Source organism: Poecile atricapillus, chromosome 15 (assembly GCF_030490865.1).
Source record: "Poecile atricapillus isolate bPoeAtr1 chromosome 15, bPoeAtr1.hap1, whole genome shotgun sequence".
In the NCBI taxonomy this organism is placed as follows: Eukaryota; Metazoa; Chordata; class Aves; order Passeriformes; family Paridae; genus Poecile; species Poecile atricapillus.
Window position 1 is genome coordinate 4,831,338 of NC_081263.1, and position 16,204 is coordinate 4,847,541.

The window sequence follows — 16,204 nt, forward strand, 5'->3', positions numbered from 1 at the left end:
CATTTTGTCTAGAATAGCTTAATTTCAGAAATACTCTATCTAAATGCTCAGTACGGTGTGCATCAGAACACAGTGAGTTCTATCTGCCCCAAACACTAATACTCCATGTGACCAGAAGTTAAAATGAGTAATCCTGTAAAAATCCTACCTGCTCTTTACTAAGAAATTTGTTTTATGAGACACTACAAATAGAAGAAAATCCTGCCAAGATTCCTGTTAGTTTGTCTTTATGAGAGGAAGAAAAAATAATCAAACCTAGGCCTCACCATCAACAGCAACACAATTGTCTAAGTTCTAAATTAATTTCCCATAACCAATTTAGTAATGAAAGTGGCTATAAAATCATAATCTCTCTCATGTGCATCAGCAACAGACTGCACTGTGCCATGTTACACCCCAAATGAAGAATAAAACGGAGAGGGAAATGAGGAAATCATTCCCTGCTCAGTCACTCAGATCAATACACTTAACCCCACTGGGTAGCTGTGGGGAACCAGATTTTAACAGGCAGATTTTCAGATGTGATTCTCTCTTCCTTGAAGGCATAAACAGGATCTGGACAACATGAACTCTTTGCCAAGAGCTCCTTCATTCAGCACGCCTCACTCAGTCCCTAAGAGCCTCAGAACCTCATCAGTTCTGAAAAAGCCACCAAAGGAAACAAACTGGGCACTCAAAATTAGTTGGCTTCTCTGAGCAACTACAGGAAGAACCTTCGCCATGAAAATCAAGAGGCACTAGTGAAATCAGAAAGTTTTTCTTAAGTGTTGTTCAGTGAATCAAAAGCCCATACACGCTCCCCAGCAATATCTGGAGATGTGGTCTATTGCATCTCAGAGCATGACTACTTCAAAAGAATCAAGCTTTTATTTGCTTTTCTATTCTGGTCAAGTGCTGAAATGTTTACAGACAGCGCCTTAAAACAGTTTTCTTGGACAGTTTTACAAGTAAACTGCAAAAAATCATATACTGATTTCTACGAAAATGAGTTCAAAAGAAAAGCCTTAGTTGATTTGCTCCTAATCTTTTCCTTACATTCTCTACATTAACTCCCTTTTAGTAAAGCAGAGTCACACCAGAATGTTAAACTAGTTTACATCCAAAATGTGACTTTCCCTCACAACTTATGAAAAAGTGTTAAGGTGAGACCCACAAAGAACTACGGAAAAGTGAAACTTTGAGAAACAAACATTCTCAAAGTGTTTTTCTGTAGGAGGAGAGGGAGAAACTTATTTATTATCTTGCAGACTGCAGAAGTAAATACTCTTTGTTTAGCTGTCAGGTCAAAAAAACTCTTTCCCAAGTCATTACTAAAAGTAAGATCTTTCTTACTTCTGTAGGTAGAAGTATCTCTTTTAAAACAGCAAAGGCACACACCATCATCATCATCACCTCCACCACATCTCAGGAGAATTTAAAGACCTTACAGTGAACACAGAGCTTGATCCCGTGGGCTGCTCACTGGAACCATCACCCTAACATTATGGGGAGGGGGCTGCTGACAAAAGATAGAGAAACTGAGCATTTTAAAGACTAGAGAATGACCTGCTACTGCATCAACTTCATTCCTCCACCAACAGAACCTGGCATCCTCTTCAATGTGCAAACATAAAATCTTGGGAAATGAATTCACCTTGCCCACTTTTGTCATCCCTCATAACAACCAGCTGAAGCAGCTAAACACTGAATCAGTGGAAATCTTCAATACTATTATAACTGAAATCATCAGAACAGTGGAAATCTGATTAGAGGAGCTATTTTCAAGTCAATATCAAATATTAAGGCTTGTTGAGTACTATTTAGTTTCTAGCAACTGAAAAAGGCCCATGCAACTACCTATGCCTGAGCTTTCAGAAATCCTTAAATGTCACAGAACTATACTGACACCCCATAAAAAACCCTTTTTCCTAAAATTCACTGGTTTGGGGGTTCCCCAAGATATCCAAAAGTTAACGTGCCATCCAAATTCTTCAAAGAGTTAAATATTTTTTCCCACAGAAGCAACATTAGAAATACTAAGCCTAGTTTGGGTGGGGGAGCGTGTTTAAGCTTTCTCAGTGCAAAAGTGACTGAAGTTATTTGAAAGCACCAAGCCAAAGCAGCTCCCCTGCAGATGAGACTTCCATGGCATCAGGCAGAGGCCCAGAGCTCTGTGATACCTGTTCCCATCTCCACTGGGCTCAGTAATGTGCCTGCACCACACACTAACACACCAGTGCTGTCAACTTACTGCTTTGCTCCCCAAAACATGAATGAGGAGAGAGAAAAGAGGGGAAATAACCAAAAAGTGAAGGTTTAATACTCCTGAAGTGTAAGCACAACACCTGAACAATGAAATATTCTCCCTGAGCTACATGCAGAATTAGAACATGCCTACACATTAACATAACACAACTGCTCAAACAGACAGTTGAAAAGCATATTAATGTGAGCTTTAGAAAACATATCAAGAAAGTTCAATTTCTGGCAGCAGACAGACAAAACAATCATTTGTAATTCAAACCCTGACTCTAAGCACTACCCTGTTAGATTTCTAACTCCAGGAAGTCTGAAGTACTTCTTTCAAGTATTGAAGTCATAATAAAAAAGTAACTCATACAAAGCCACATTTATATCTGTCACTATTTAAATAGTACTTTCATTCTCACTCAAATTTGATACACAGTTATTTTTAATTTATATAGTTTCTAACATGTCATTAAGTCAGCTGTACCACTGATAAATTCCTGTGCACATGGCTACATACAAACATAAAGACAATTACTACCATCTGGCTAGTTTTGAATAATCTTTAATCACAGTATGATGATATGAGACATTTTACCTGCTTAGAACGTTAGCTTGTTGGTGTCCAGGTGACTTTGGAAAAGGTGTAAAAATTCAGAATGTGATGAACTTGAAAATTCTGTGCAGAAATTCTCCAGTACTACAGTGTGCAGGTATGCAAGTTTTGCCCGAACACAAAACACCCCTCCAGCTTGATGGGAATTATTTAAAAAGGGAGATAGAGCTGCTCTCTGAGCTTCTCTTCCCCCAGTCAAACTACAGACTCTTTTCCAACCCAATTAGCTAAAAAATGAACTCACTAACCCAAAACTATACCCAAGCTAGCATTAAGTGGATTTTCAGTGAAGTTCAGAAGGGTCATTGGAGATAACTCAATTATGAATTAAAAACAAAGTCCCATTTATCTTCTACTTCTAAACAAAATCACTTTGGGACTGTAACAGCCCCTCTCTCCCTTCATACATGAATCTCAGTTAACAATTCGTGACAGTGGAGAAGAGGAAGGGCCAACAGCCACATGTGTAGAAAAAGAAATTTCATCCCAAAACTTACATTTTAAATATTTAAATACAGGTATCATAACCTCAAACTCCAATACATAAGGCTGCAAATGCTGAATCAACCAGGTCAGAACTGACTACCAGGTACTAGAAGACAGCTAGAACTGTATAACTTATCTCACTATTTCAATTAAATTCAGAAAATATTTAAATATGGAAAACATCTTTCTGTTTTATCAACCAGGTTTTTGTTCCTGCATTAATGGATTAATTACTATTTGATCAAACAGCTAATAAACATCACTGGAAATGTTCAATAAGAAAAAGATGACAATAAGACTTGGCCATTTTAAATATCTTTCTGCCTTCTTTTTCCTAGAAAGTCTGATCACATGTAAAATCATATTCACTATTAAAAATGCAAACATTCAAGAATTCTTTCCAAGTGTCTCATTAAAAAACTAATTAAAATTAAAATTAATTACCATTTTTGTTAGAAGTTAGATGCTTAAGAGAATCCTGAAAGAGGTTCAGATTTTAGTTTGAATTAAACAATTCATCATGGCTCCAAATGAAGGATTAACAAAACTTAGTTGATTGTTTCTGACACCAAAAAGACTTGGGTTCCTGACCAGTACAATGGTCACTTCACATGTTCTTGATGTGAAGACCTTCCCAGATCAATCCTGTTTACAAGACCGAGATGGAAAGTGGCACCATTACGTGATATAGCTGTATGATCCTGCAGGGTCATCTTTGCCTCTTGCTTATTTGTAATTCCATTTGCTAATGACATTTCCATTTATAAAGTGTTGTGCTTTGAGGTTTTTTGCTTTGTTAGTATTTTTTTGAATTAATAAAACGTGTAAAATCATGCACTGGAATAAAAAGTGAAGAGTTCTGGCCACTGGACATATCAAAAAAAGATAAACCAGACTTTTTTTCTAATGCTTCCCTCTTCCTTCTTTCTTTGAAACATGGCTTGGCTCAACAAAGACTAAAGAAAAAAATTAACAGAATGATAAGGAAGACTAATAAAATATTTTGTAGTCTATGCAGACCACTTTGATTATCTGTGTAATTCCAAAGACATACAACTTTCTTGCTACAGAACCCCTACATCCAAAAAATAAACCAAACTAAAAGTGTTTCTTTTTTTGCTATCACTTCTTACTGGTCAATCTTGATTAATAATATTTATAGGAGCTGGACTTGCCAGTGAGGGAGATAAAACCATCTACAGACACAGTAGGCACCTTCAGATCAGTGTTCTGAGGAAGTTCATGGTCCAGCAGTGTCCTCTCTGACAGCCACACCCAGCAGGAGGCCACTCCAACAGCAGCATATCCGAGTGCCACCTCTCAGGATATCATTCCATATCCCAGTGTCGCCTCTCAGGATAACATCCCACATCCCAGTGTCACCTCTCAGGATAACATCCCAGATCCCAGTGTCACCTCTCAGGATAACATCCCACATCCCAGTGTCACCTCTCAGGATAACATCCCACATCCCAGTGCCACCTCTCAGGATATCATTCCATATCCCAGTGTCGCCTCTCAGGATAACATCCCACATCCCAGTGTCACCTCTCAGGATAACATCCCAGATCCCAGTGTCACCTCTCAGGATAACGTCCCATATCCCAGTGTCACCTCTCAGGATAACATCCCACATCCCAGTGTCACCTCTCAGGATAACATCCCACATCCCAGTGTCACCTCTCAGGATAACGTCCCACATCCCAGTGTCACCTCTCAGGATGCCACTCCATATCCCGGTGTCACCTCTCAGGGTAACACCCCATAGCCCGGTGTCACCTCTCAGGATATTGATCCATAGCCCAGTGCCACCTCTCAGAATACTGATCCATATCCCAGTGTCACCTCTCAGGATATTGATCCATAGCCCAGTGCCACCTCTCAGGATAACGCTCCATGTCTCAGGGACTCCATCCATACCATGGGGGATGCACTGAGGGACTCCATCTCCAGTTAGCAAGCGCCTAACAAGAGGGCACAGCAAGGTGTGCTCACGCTTCTCACTGGGCTTAACAGCGTGTGCAAGGACGAAACTCTCACCTCTGAAATACAAACCCTACACACAACCCTATCTGATCCCAAGTGACATCACTTCTCTTTCTGGTGCAGACACTCAACAGAAGAACAGAAGGTTCAAGCTTACAGATATCGCTTGTTACCCACAATGTAGTTCATGGTTAATCCAGATCAAGTCAGAACCATTACTAAGAATCTATACTTCTAGTAAGTCTTTTTCAGACAACAGAAGAATTAATGGATGCATGATCTTGAAAGTGCATGGAGAATATCCTTTCCTAGTCTCCCAAGGAAATTCTCTCCTTAAAGTAAAAAGGTAACTATAAACTTCCCAAGAAAAAACAATTGGGGTCAGGGAGAACTGTTAGGCAGCAAAGAATCAATAGACAAACATGCTGGAGCTCAGAAAGAATGTCCAAGCCTGAAAGAATAACCAGAGGACTGATGTTTCTTTGGTGTAGAAAACCAAAGTCCCTACAAACATCTCTAGAAAAGGAGGTTATTGATCATACAGTGCACTGACATCTGACAAATCTTCAAATCCTAACTAGACATGCCAGGGAAGTTCACTAAGAGGTTATCCTCATGTCAAAGCCCTTTGGGCCTTAAGCTCTTGAGCACACACACATTTGTGGCAAGATGCTGCAAACATTTGACATGGTAGAAAAATCTGACAGTAATCCTAAGTGGGCTGTGCCATATTAGCAGGATAAAGCTTTACGAGAGAATCCTTTTGGTATTGTCAGAAGAGATTCTGTTGCAACGAAAGAGAAAGTGAATGTGTGTGTAAAGTTATGCAAGTTATCATACACACCACAAAAACCATCTAAAGCAAAGGGGCTGAGTCCATGCTCTGTAACTGATTGGATCAGGTTATACAGGGACCCCAGAATGACAAAACCCTTATAAAACGACAAAGTTTCTAAGATTTTCCCAATACAAAAATTCTGGAACACCAGAGAGAGAGAGCTGGAGAAAAAGACAGCTGCCAACAGAAGCTATGGGAAGAGCTTTCAGAATAAATGGCGTATGTGACAGGGTCCCTTACTGCAGAAAAGGAAAAGATAACCTGGTACTGACATCAGTGCTGTCCAACAATCCACCATTCCTCCTCTTCCAGTAACTGATCCACCTGGAAAAACTCCCACTCTACAGGAATGAAAGCCCAAGGAAAGCAGAAAGAACCTAGTCTACTGCAGCTCCATGAGTATCTGGGTCATTAAGGAAATCATCCCTAATACTAGACAATTTCTAGCAGATTTGGAATTATTTACACACACTGAAGAGCAGCCTCTGTAACAAACCAGATGAGTAGCAGCTCATGAAAGACCATCTATACACCAATTCATGAGAAACAGGGATTACAAATCAAGATGAGTAGCACAGAACTGTTAATGGTAACAGAGGCGTGGATTAGATGTTATTGAAGATACACTACTTTGTACCTGAGGAGAAACGTGCACCACTGTTAAGTATATATTAGATATACTTAAGTTTAGGTGCTTAGAACCTCAGGAGACTTGTGCTGCATGAGTCCAGAAAAAATTCTACTTGAACTTTCTTGCCAAAGCCTTTGACCTCATCAGTAATCTGAGCTTTCAAGTTTCATCAACAAACATGGTTATTTTGTGATTTCTATAAAGATGCCTTAGCTCCACAAGGATAAGCACAGTGCCTAAGGAGAAATCTCCATAATGCAGGAATCAGGAGGTATCAGCAAAGCCAAGAGCTCAAAATGACCCCATGACCATGTGAGACTGCAGCTGCTCCAGAAGTGGCTGCCCTGCACTGGCATGACGAGGTCGGGCTGCACAAACACGAGGCAGTAGTGGATATGTTCCCTGCTGAGCTGCAGGTCTGCAGGCTCCACAGAACTGCCAGGCAGGGACAGAGCTGTCCAGCACACTGGAGCAACCTGTACCAATTCCCTCACACCTTGCTCCAGAGTAATGGGCAGCCCAAAGCTGTGAGGCTGAGATTCTGCACACAGCTGTGCTGAGCACACTGTGCCCAATGAAAGGGACCTGTTAAATGTTCAGCACCTGCTGCACTGTAGGTGAGCTACAACTTACCATGAAAAAAGCATAGCATGACTGTCAGGTGTTGCTTCAGAGCACCTCTAATACAAAATACTTAGAGTTTCTCCCGACAGGCACTGAAGACTGGCATGGCACAGAGCTTTAGACAAGAACTACAAAAGCAAATTCTATTTCCTTTTCAACTCATGTCACTCTGGAATAAAGGAGAATTCTACCCAGACACCGTGCCAAGAAGTTAAGATATAACACACAACTGCAGCACTCCACTGTTGGCTACCACCACTCTACCCAACCTGCACACACAGATTCCAACCAGCCATTATGGTCTCAGAAATTTAATTCTTCAACAGCTGATCTATGATTGTTATCAACACAGGTGAAAGATATGTTTGCAAACATCCTCAAGAATCCTCACTGCAGTGCACAGAAAGTGCATTTTATACAGATCAAGTACAAAAGTTCACATTATGAGAAACTGCTTGTTTTTTCTTACAAAAGAGTAAACAGACAAAGAACTCTATTTAGTTTTAAAAGGTTTTGCTCACTCTTACTATGCAAGAGTTCAGTTTCAAACAACACAACTGAACTGTACTGTCTAAAAGGTAAAGAAGTGAATAATTTGTAAAGTATTGATTCACAAACCTTTTAAGAATATAGTTAAAGGAATAATGTCATATTGGAATGCCAAAAAGACACTGCATTTGAGAGTGATCCCATATGTAAAAAGTCTTACCTGCTCATTTGAAGAGATGTGTAAGAATTGTTCTGGAAAACACATCATTTTATATAGCAACAATTGACAAATGCTTCAACAACAATGTGATTTGAAACTATTTTGACTTCTCTGGAAAGCTATATTCCTTGAAAGTGTGTTAACATTCCCTTCTAGTCAAGCATCCAAAGCTAAAACACCAGAGTGCTCTGTCAAATTGCAATCCAATCATCGCACAAATCTGTCTGATGTCGAAACAGCTAAGAAAAACACTATCAAGAGCTAAACCAATTGCTTTAATTATTGATCTACAAGCAATTCAGATGTAACTCTGCCATTAATTTCAATATACTTAGATCAAACAACAAAGCAATTATACCAAAATCAGATTTGGGTTTGAGAAAGGAAGACACAAAATAAAGTGTCACTAATTCTTTACTTCTGTTATTTTAAATAGGAGGTTTTAAAAATCAACCTATCTTCATTTGTGACAGTTTGTCTCTACCAAGGTGTGTCAACATTAGTGCTGTTCAAGCACCTGAAGAAATGGGAATGGCAGAGTTACTTTCCATTTATTACCAGAGTCTGTACAGAAATACTTAAGGAGGAGTAATGCTTTAAATCAATGTTTTTTTCCTTCAGAATACAACAGTCTAAAACAACTTAGTCCACGAAAAGCGATAAAGAACACATTTCTTTAATTTGTCCCCACTGTGAATGCCCTACTCAAGGCATAGACTCTTTGTAATTTTAGCTGATGCCACCTTTTTCACCTGAAGCTGTGGAGAGCCAGAGCTGGACAATTCCACTGACTGACAGCTCCCTAGGGCAGCCTCAGCACAAACATTCCCTCCACATCCTCCTCTGTGAGCTTATGCCTCTCTCACTGTCCATACAGAATTATTCTGCTTTGAGAATATGCCAAACACTATGCCTGCAAGTTCAATACAAACCATCAACGGGGACATGATATTACATGCCATTTGGCTGATAGCAACATTTATTAAGTAGCTCTGCTTTTGCAGTTAGTCTGAACACAGAAACAGAATTATTATCACACCTGTAAGCTTGAATTCAGAAAGCTTTTCAACAAAATCAGGTTTCGTTTTGATTTTTACTAACCATCAAATGCACAGTCCTGAGTAATGACTAAGCTTAATGACTGGGTATGACTAACACTTATAAATAATTAGTGCCTTTTCTCCCCCTCCCGATGGAGGACAGGGAAGGAAAGAAAATCAAGTGATACACTGGTAAAAAAGGAAGAAGTTAAGGAACTAAGAGGTTGAAGCTCAGCACATGAGCACTTGTATCTTCTTCCAACCCACCCTTAATATTATTGCAAACATGACTGCACATATGTGTGTTAAAAACTAGTAAGTCCTCATGCTTGTCTTTAACTTCCACACAGTTTAGTCACTGTCAGCCTCCCTACTCCAGATCTCTTCTCCCACACTGATCCCTCCACACTCTCTTCTGGTCCCCTCCTTGCCACAGGTGCTGCAATTCCTCAGCGCTGTTCCTTGGAGCTGGCACTTCTGACTCATGTGAGCACAACTGGTCCCACTCGCCACACCACCACTCAGGCTGCAAGCACCTGATGTTATTATATTTGGAGAGAGGTTCTAAATCCAACCCTCCCTTAAAGAAATATTTGATTAATAAACTGAAGGAAGGTGTGCAGACAACTTAGTACAGCCTTGCTGCCCCCCAAACCCTCTCAGAAAGACTCAAGCATAGCACCACACCTCATTGCTTGGGTTTTGTTTATATTCTGATATCTAGAGCACACATTTTTCAACTGCACTGGTTGTCAGCACAGTCTATCCAGCACGTGCTTTATTCTGCACAAAAGCACTGTGATGGCTTTTAACAGTTCAGCTACTCTCAGAAGCATGTATTAATCAAGTTATAATCATAAGTTAGACCATTTTTACAAGAGAGGCTTACTCAATTCAATACAAATCTTAGGACAGTCATGTCAGTCATGTAAAATAATATTACACACTGCTGTGAGTTTTATGTTATTCACTGTCTAGGTACTGGGTACATGTTACTGAAAAATATATTTTAGTAAGGCATTTTATGGGAAAAAGCATCAAAATTAAGATATATAGCATTCATAAATTACAATTCATATTTATAAACAGAGAGCTACTGTGGCAAAAAAGTTACTTAATTTTCATCAATATACTTTTCCAAATCCCACAAAAAGAGCTTGGTGTCCAAACTGGACCTTGTACTAAATTCTGTACAAATAGAAAATAAAAGCACCATCCCTATTTAACCTATTTTATAACACATTTATACATTTTGCTGACCATCAACCCTTGACGTTCAAAGTGCAACTTCCTCATTATTGGTAATCCAAGTACAGAAATTCATCATTTTTAAAATGTTACTTTTAGTCTGACAACAGTTACAGACCCAAAGATCACTACATTTGTACAATGCCTTAAGACAGCTCCACTGAGGTGCTGAACAGATCTCACTGCAGGTGTATCAATTCCTTAAAATTATCACTTCTTTCTTGATTACTGATAATCTATACCATTATACAGTGACAATAAACAACATTTTTTTCTCACAAAAAATATTCCATATTTAGAAAACCTAAAAGGCATAAATAAGACCTCATGGATAATTATTATATTTTACATTAAATATTATGCTAAAGACTCCTAAAGAGAATTACTCCAAGAGAGGAGAGTTTGTGCTATAAAACTGGCTCTCAGTTGAGACACCTGCACCTCCAGAAGACAACCAGTATTTCTGGGAGGAAATTCTCACAGATTAGAACTGGTGTAAAAATTTCCGGAGCTGAGGTAAAACTATCTTAGAAGGTTTAGAACAGCCAAAAAGCTCTGTTCATGTGTCCATGGGGGGGAAAAAAAAAAAAAAAAAAAAAACCAAACAAAAAAAAAAACCAAAACAAAAACCTCATCTAATCTGAAATATGGATGATCACATAATCTTTACACCTGTTTAATTACAGCCTGTACACACATCAGCAATTTTGCTTCTCTTACAAGGAAGCAGATGCTAGAGGGCTGATACATTTATTTGCACACAGGAATAGACCTCTGGCTGTGCAAAGAAAAATTGTCACCTGAGAGCAACACACTCTCCCTAGAGCTTGGCCTTCCCTCACACAGAGCTTTAGGGTTCATAATACACCTGAAATAACTGTCTATGAACCAGGACTAAAAACTCCTCTCAATCATTGTGATAAATATGTGTTTATCTTCAGTTGTAAGAAACTGCATTTTCAAAATTCTTATCTTCATGCCACTACTCTCCAAATCTTCTTTCACAAGAAATAATGTGCCTAACAAAGCTAAACTTGCAGTCTTCCACCTAGCAAAAGCTTTTTTTTTCTTACATGAAACAATGGCAACAAATTCAAGGAGAAGATTCAAACAGATTAATGGAGTTACAAACATTCATAAAGTTTCAACACAAACAATAATCTTGACAAGAGTAGCTATTTTAAGGTGAAAACGCTGATTCTGAGTATTTCTGAGCAAAAAAATGCACATAGTAACAAAAAATGTTTAATGTGTTAAGCGACTTCTATATCCAGCTCCTTCAGAGCAGACTCAGTATTGATCACATAGTTTCTACATAAAGCAACATTTCCACAAACCAGTATTTTCTCTTTCCTTGAACCCAGACAGTTTAAGTATCAGTATTTTCAACTGTGTTCTAGAACTACTTCATAAAATTTTTTAGAATTATATTTACATATCATTTCCCAAAACAGGGAAGACAGACAACAGTACAAGTTCTCAAACCAAAATACTTAATTTGAAGAGTTTGTGATAGAGTTTGTCTCTTATCAGTGGCCCAAACTGATGCATTTTCACCTCAGTTTGCTAACTGGGCTGTAGCATCCTCTGTTAGTAAGGGATTCAAGTCCTGGGCAACATTCAAATTTTTGGACTCAAACCAAGAAGGTTCACAAGTAACCTGCTTACATTTCCAGAGATGGAAAACGCAACTTCTTGCAGAGTGCAAAACACCTCAAAAGAAATAAATCACTTCTGGTTATTGACCAATAACCTTTATCACAAGCTTAGTGATACCCCAAAAGATCACAATTTAAAGATCATACAGACATATCCATACACACACTTCCAAAGGCTGTTAGGAACAACATTTTTCATAACAGAACTAAACAATATGTAATCAGAGCTAATAGCTTTCATAGCTTAACAGAATCACAATTATAGTCCCATTAGATCCCATCACTTAACAACACAGTCTTATCAGATGTGGACAACACCAAGATAGTCTTTTTAACAGAACCAAAAAAACCCATTGCACAGCTCTCTGAGCCTCAGGTTCTTTGGGGTACATAGCCAAACATGCAGGAGTCCTCACTTATGGAAGTTGCAATGCGAACAAACACAACTTTCAGTCTGGTGACATATGGCAGATCTGATGTAGCAGATTCCAAATAAAGCAGAATGTTCCTTTTGCTGATGCATGATTTGAACATAAAATCCACCCCTCACCCAGAAGATTTCTGCAGAAGAGATGCACGGTTATCTTCCAGAAAGACAGATACTGCTTTACATGCCAAGTACAGGACTCCCAAGCTCTAATCCTGGCAAAATATTGATTCCTGCGTGGCCTTGGACAAGTCAGAACTTCTCTAACTTGCTCTTTCCCCAAGCTCTAAAGCACAGTTCATAGTACTTTATTTACCATCTACACAGGCAGGTTGCAAAGATTAAGTTTTGTAAAATGCTTTGGAAGTAAAACATACTGTAAGTACTCTAAGAAACCCCCATTGTCACAGTGCATTGCAGACATTATTTTTAACAAAATCAAGCCATGCCAACACAGTTAACAGGCATAATATTGGCAGCACATGCAACACACAGGGAAACTATAATGAGGATATGTTTGAACTCGCTTACTAGTCAGTGAGAAATAGAAACAACCACATTCCACTACTTCATAGTATTTCTTCTGTTCCTTTCTGTATTCCATATATTATGGAATTCTGAAGATTTCCTCATCTATCTACATCCTAGCTCCTTTGGGCACTTCTGGGGTGCATGCTTCAAGTACAAAGCAACTCAAAGAGTTAGGCAGTCAGGATGAAAAAGTAACTCAAATTGCTTGATTTGATTCTTCTCAGTTGCCACCCTTCTCTATTTTTATACACTCTCCTTTGCCCAACCACCTACTACCCCAACTCCCAACTGAAAGAAACTGAATTACTCCTGCAGAAGTTATTTTTCAGTTATTCAAGCTCAAGTCAAAAGGACCCAAACCCATGCTTTAAATTATGTTTTCAGGTAGTTTTCTCATCCTTAAGCATCATAACCACGGCCTGAGTTGGAATCCTTCTTCGATAGTGGACACAAGCTAAAAACCTATCAGTTTCTACAAAAAGAGCTCCAATTTAACACCAAATGAAGTTTTGAGCTCTAAGGCCACGAAGAAAACCTTGAGCATGCATATTCATGTAGACCATCTTCCAGGATGTGCACCTGTACAGCACTGATGCTCTTTCAGGTATCCTTTGTCTCTGGAAAGCATCAGTGATAAGTTTTAATCACTGCTAGAGTTCAGAACTCTGGAACATTCCACTGTTAAAGGGGCCCCAGCAGTTTCTCAGTCTATAAAAAGCCCATCCTGTCCTCACCACGGAAAAGGCACATGAGATGCCCTCCAAGAAGAAAGCAACGAACAAATTTGTAGTCTCATCCCTATCATCAACTACTGCCAGATCCAACTGAGTTTTGAGAAACTAATAAAGAAGTTTTATTTTTAGATACAAAGCAAAACAATTCTCTTCTACAACAGCTGCAAAACTGTACCACTGCTAGTGGGAAAACAGGTCATGACTGTAGAAGTAAAAGAAAAAAAACCATGAAGACAACCCATCCTATCTGCTATCTTCAAACAGGACTATATGTCACCAAACCATATCTAATCAGAAAAATACCAGTCTTTATGATCAAGCCACCAAATTTTCATAACTACTAACAGTCACTCAGAAGATAAAAGAAAGGAGGGACAGAGGGAAGTGAAAGTTTCTAGATTTCAATTTCACCTGAGCTAGCAGAGAAAACTGTCCAGACCTACCTGCTCAATGCTATTCTCATTGCATACCTTCAGCACGCACCAACCTGCTTGTCTCTCTAAGCAGACACCTTAAAAACTTATCATGAGCTGTTTGTACATAAAGATAAAGCAGAAGAGAGTAGCAACACAAACTTGCAACAAGAGAAAGCAAATCTTTGAACCCCAAGCTGACAGTAATGCAAAGTAAGCATAAACTCACACATGCTGGGTTTGTACTACAGCACTGCTGGACAAGACGGGGTTTTCAAAAATTATTTTAAAGCACCCAAGTTTTGCCAATTTACAAGATGATTCTACCCTGTGTTAGCAATGACCTCTAAACACTTTACAAACTCTTGCAATGCAAAAGATGAATTTTTGCACATAGTCCCAGCTATATTTTTCTGAAGACGTTTCTGAGCACCTCTAACAGTGGAACACTGACTTAACACTTTAACAAACTCACTGATTTTCTACCTCTTACCATATTATTGTACACAGCACATTTCCCATTACTGAAGTATCCAGAAACAACCAGCTTCATTCAATTCCTTTCCCGTCAGTTTCAGTAGTGTTGCATCCTTAAGGCAGTATTGTATAAACTTGTGTTCCCTTACAAAATCATCTCACAATATTTCTGTGTCTCCTCTCAGAGGGTATAAATAAGGTTATTTTGGGACCATCATTACCCAAATCTGTCCAACTGGAGCACAAAGTTCCAACCACAGGCTCCTGAAGAAAGACTAAGGACAACAGTCTTCTTCCTCAAATATGTCAGGAGTGGAAAACCATCATTAATAGATTAATAGACAGATACTCTCCAATAGCTCAGGTCCTTGGAGAAGAAATACACCAAAATCCAGTAAGGTCACAACAATTATGGCCTACTTGCTCTTCAAATGTCTCCAATCTGGTCAGTCAAGGTTTGCTGCACAATTGCCTTCACACAAGACAAAGCATTATTCTAACAGTAAGGTATTTTAAAGACCATTGATGGAGTTTATTTTTCATGTAGTCTTTTGAAGAAAACGTTTGAAACCTTGAAAGGTTTCTAATTTTCAAGTCCTGGTTTAACAACTCCTGCTGACATTTTACATTCTGCTTTCCATACATGTGACACTGTAACTGTATTTTGGAGAACTAGAAACAGTAATTCTGAGTAAGAAAATAACTATAAAATGTGTGTTATCATGGTCAAACCTTCCATCACTATTTTCTAAGTGTTTGTAATTCTTGGTGTAAGAAACTGTGTGTGCAGTGTATGATTTCAAACTACTTCAAGCACTGTTTTAGAAACTCTTACCAGCACACACTAGTAACTTTTAAAAACAAACTTGTGAATGCAAATTCGATGCATGCAGTAGGTGCACACCAGAGGCACTGCAGCTGCAGCTTCACACTATCAAACTGCCTCCAAAAACCTGGCCTATGATGCTGTCATTTAAAATACAATTTCAAAAGCACAGCCACCTATTCTCCTTTCACTGTGAATGTACCTGCACTCTGCTGAAGATCACAGCAGTTGCACAGGGCCAGATTTGCAGGGGTGCTTGGCTCTTGCGCCTGAGAGATGTTTGGAAGAGCACAGAATCCACCAATTCTTAAGTGTTTTGAAAGAGATGGTTTATGCAAAGCATTTTTAAAGCTGGCTACCTTTGCAAAGTATAAAAAACAAACTAAAGCAATGTAAAAGAAAAATAATCAGTTCCACTAAAAAAAAAAAAATCCTTTTCAATATTAGGTCTGTCTTATCATGCAAGAACTCTGTTTCCAATTTCTATGTGTCCAGTCACATATACTTCCTTATTTTAAGTCATGCTTATTCTTTTGAAGTCATAAATATTTCTTTAAGTGTAGGACAGAAACAAAAGTGCTTTGAACCTGTATTGTTTTACTTAGATCTACTAAGAACTCCAAAGGAACAATTTATGGTCCAATTTTGCTTAAGGACTGGCAATGCTGCTTCTAAGAGTAACACATTTCGGGATGCTGTGGCAGTCTGAAAACATTAGCTACCTGGAAAAAGAT

General features: G+C 38.8%; 1 protein-coding gene across 1 annotated transcript in view; it reads right to left on the reverse strand.

The window, feature by feature from the left end:
- Positions 1-16,204, reverse strand: part of TAF4 (TATA-box binding protein associated factor 4) — a 36,713-nt gene that overhangs the window by 15,676 nt on the left and 4,833 nt on the right. The gene's annotated exons all lie outside the window — the stretch shown is intronic.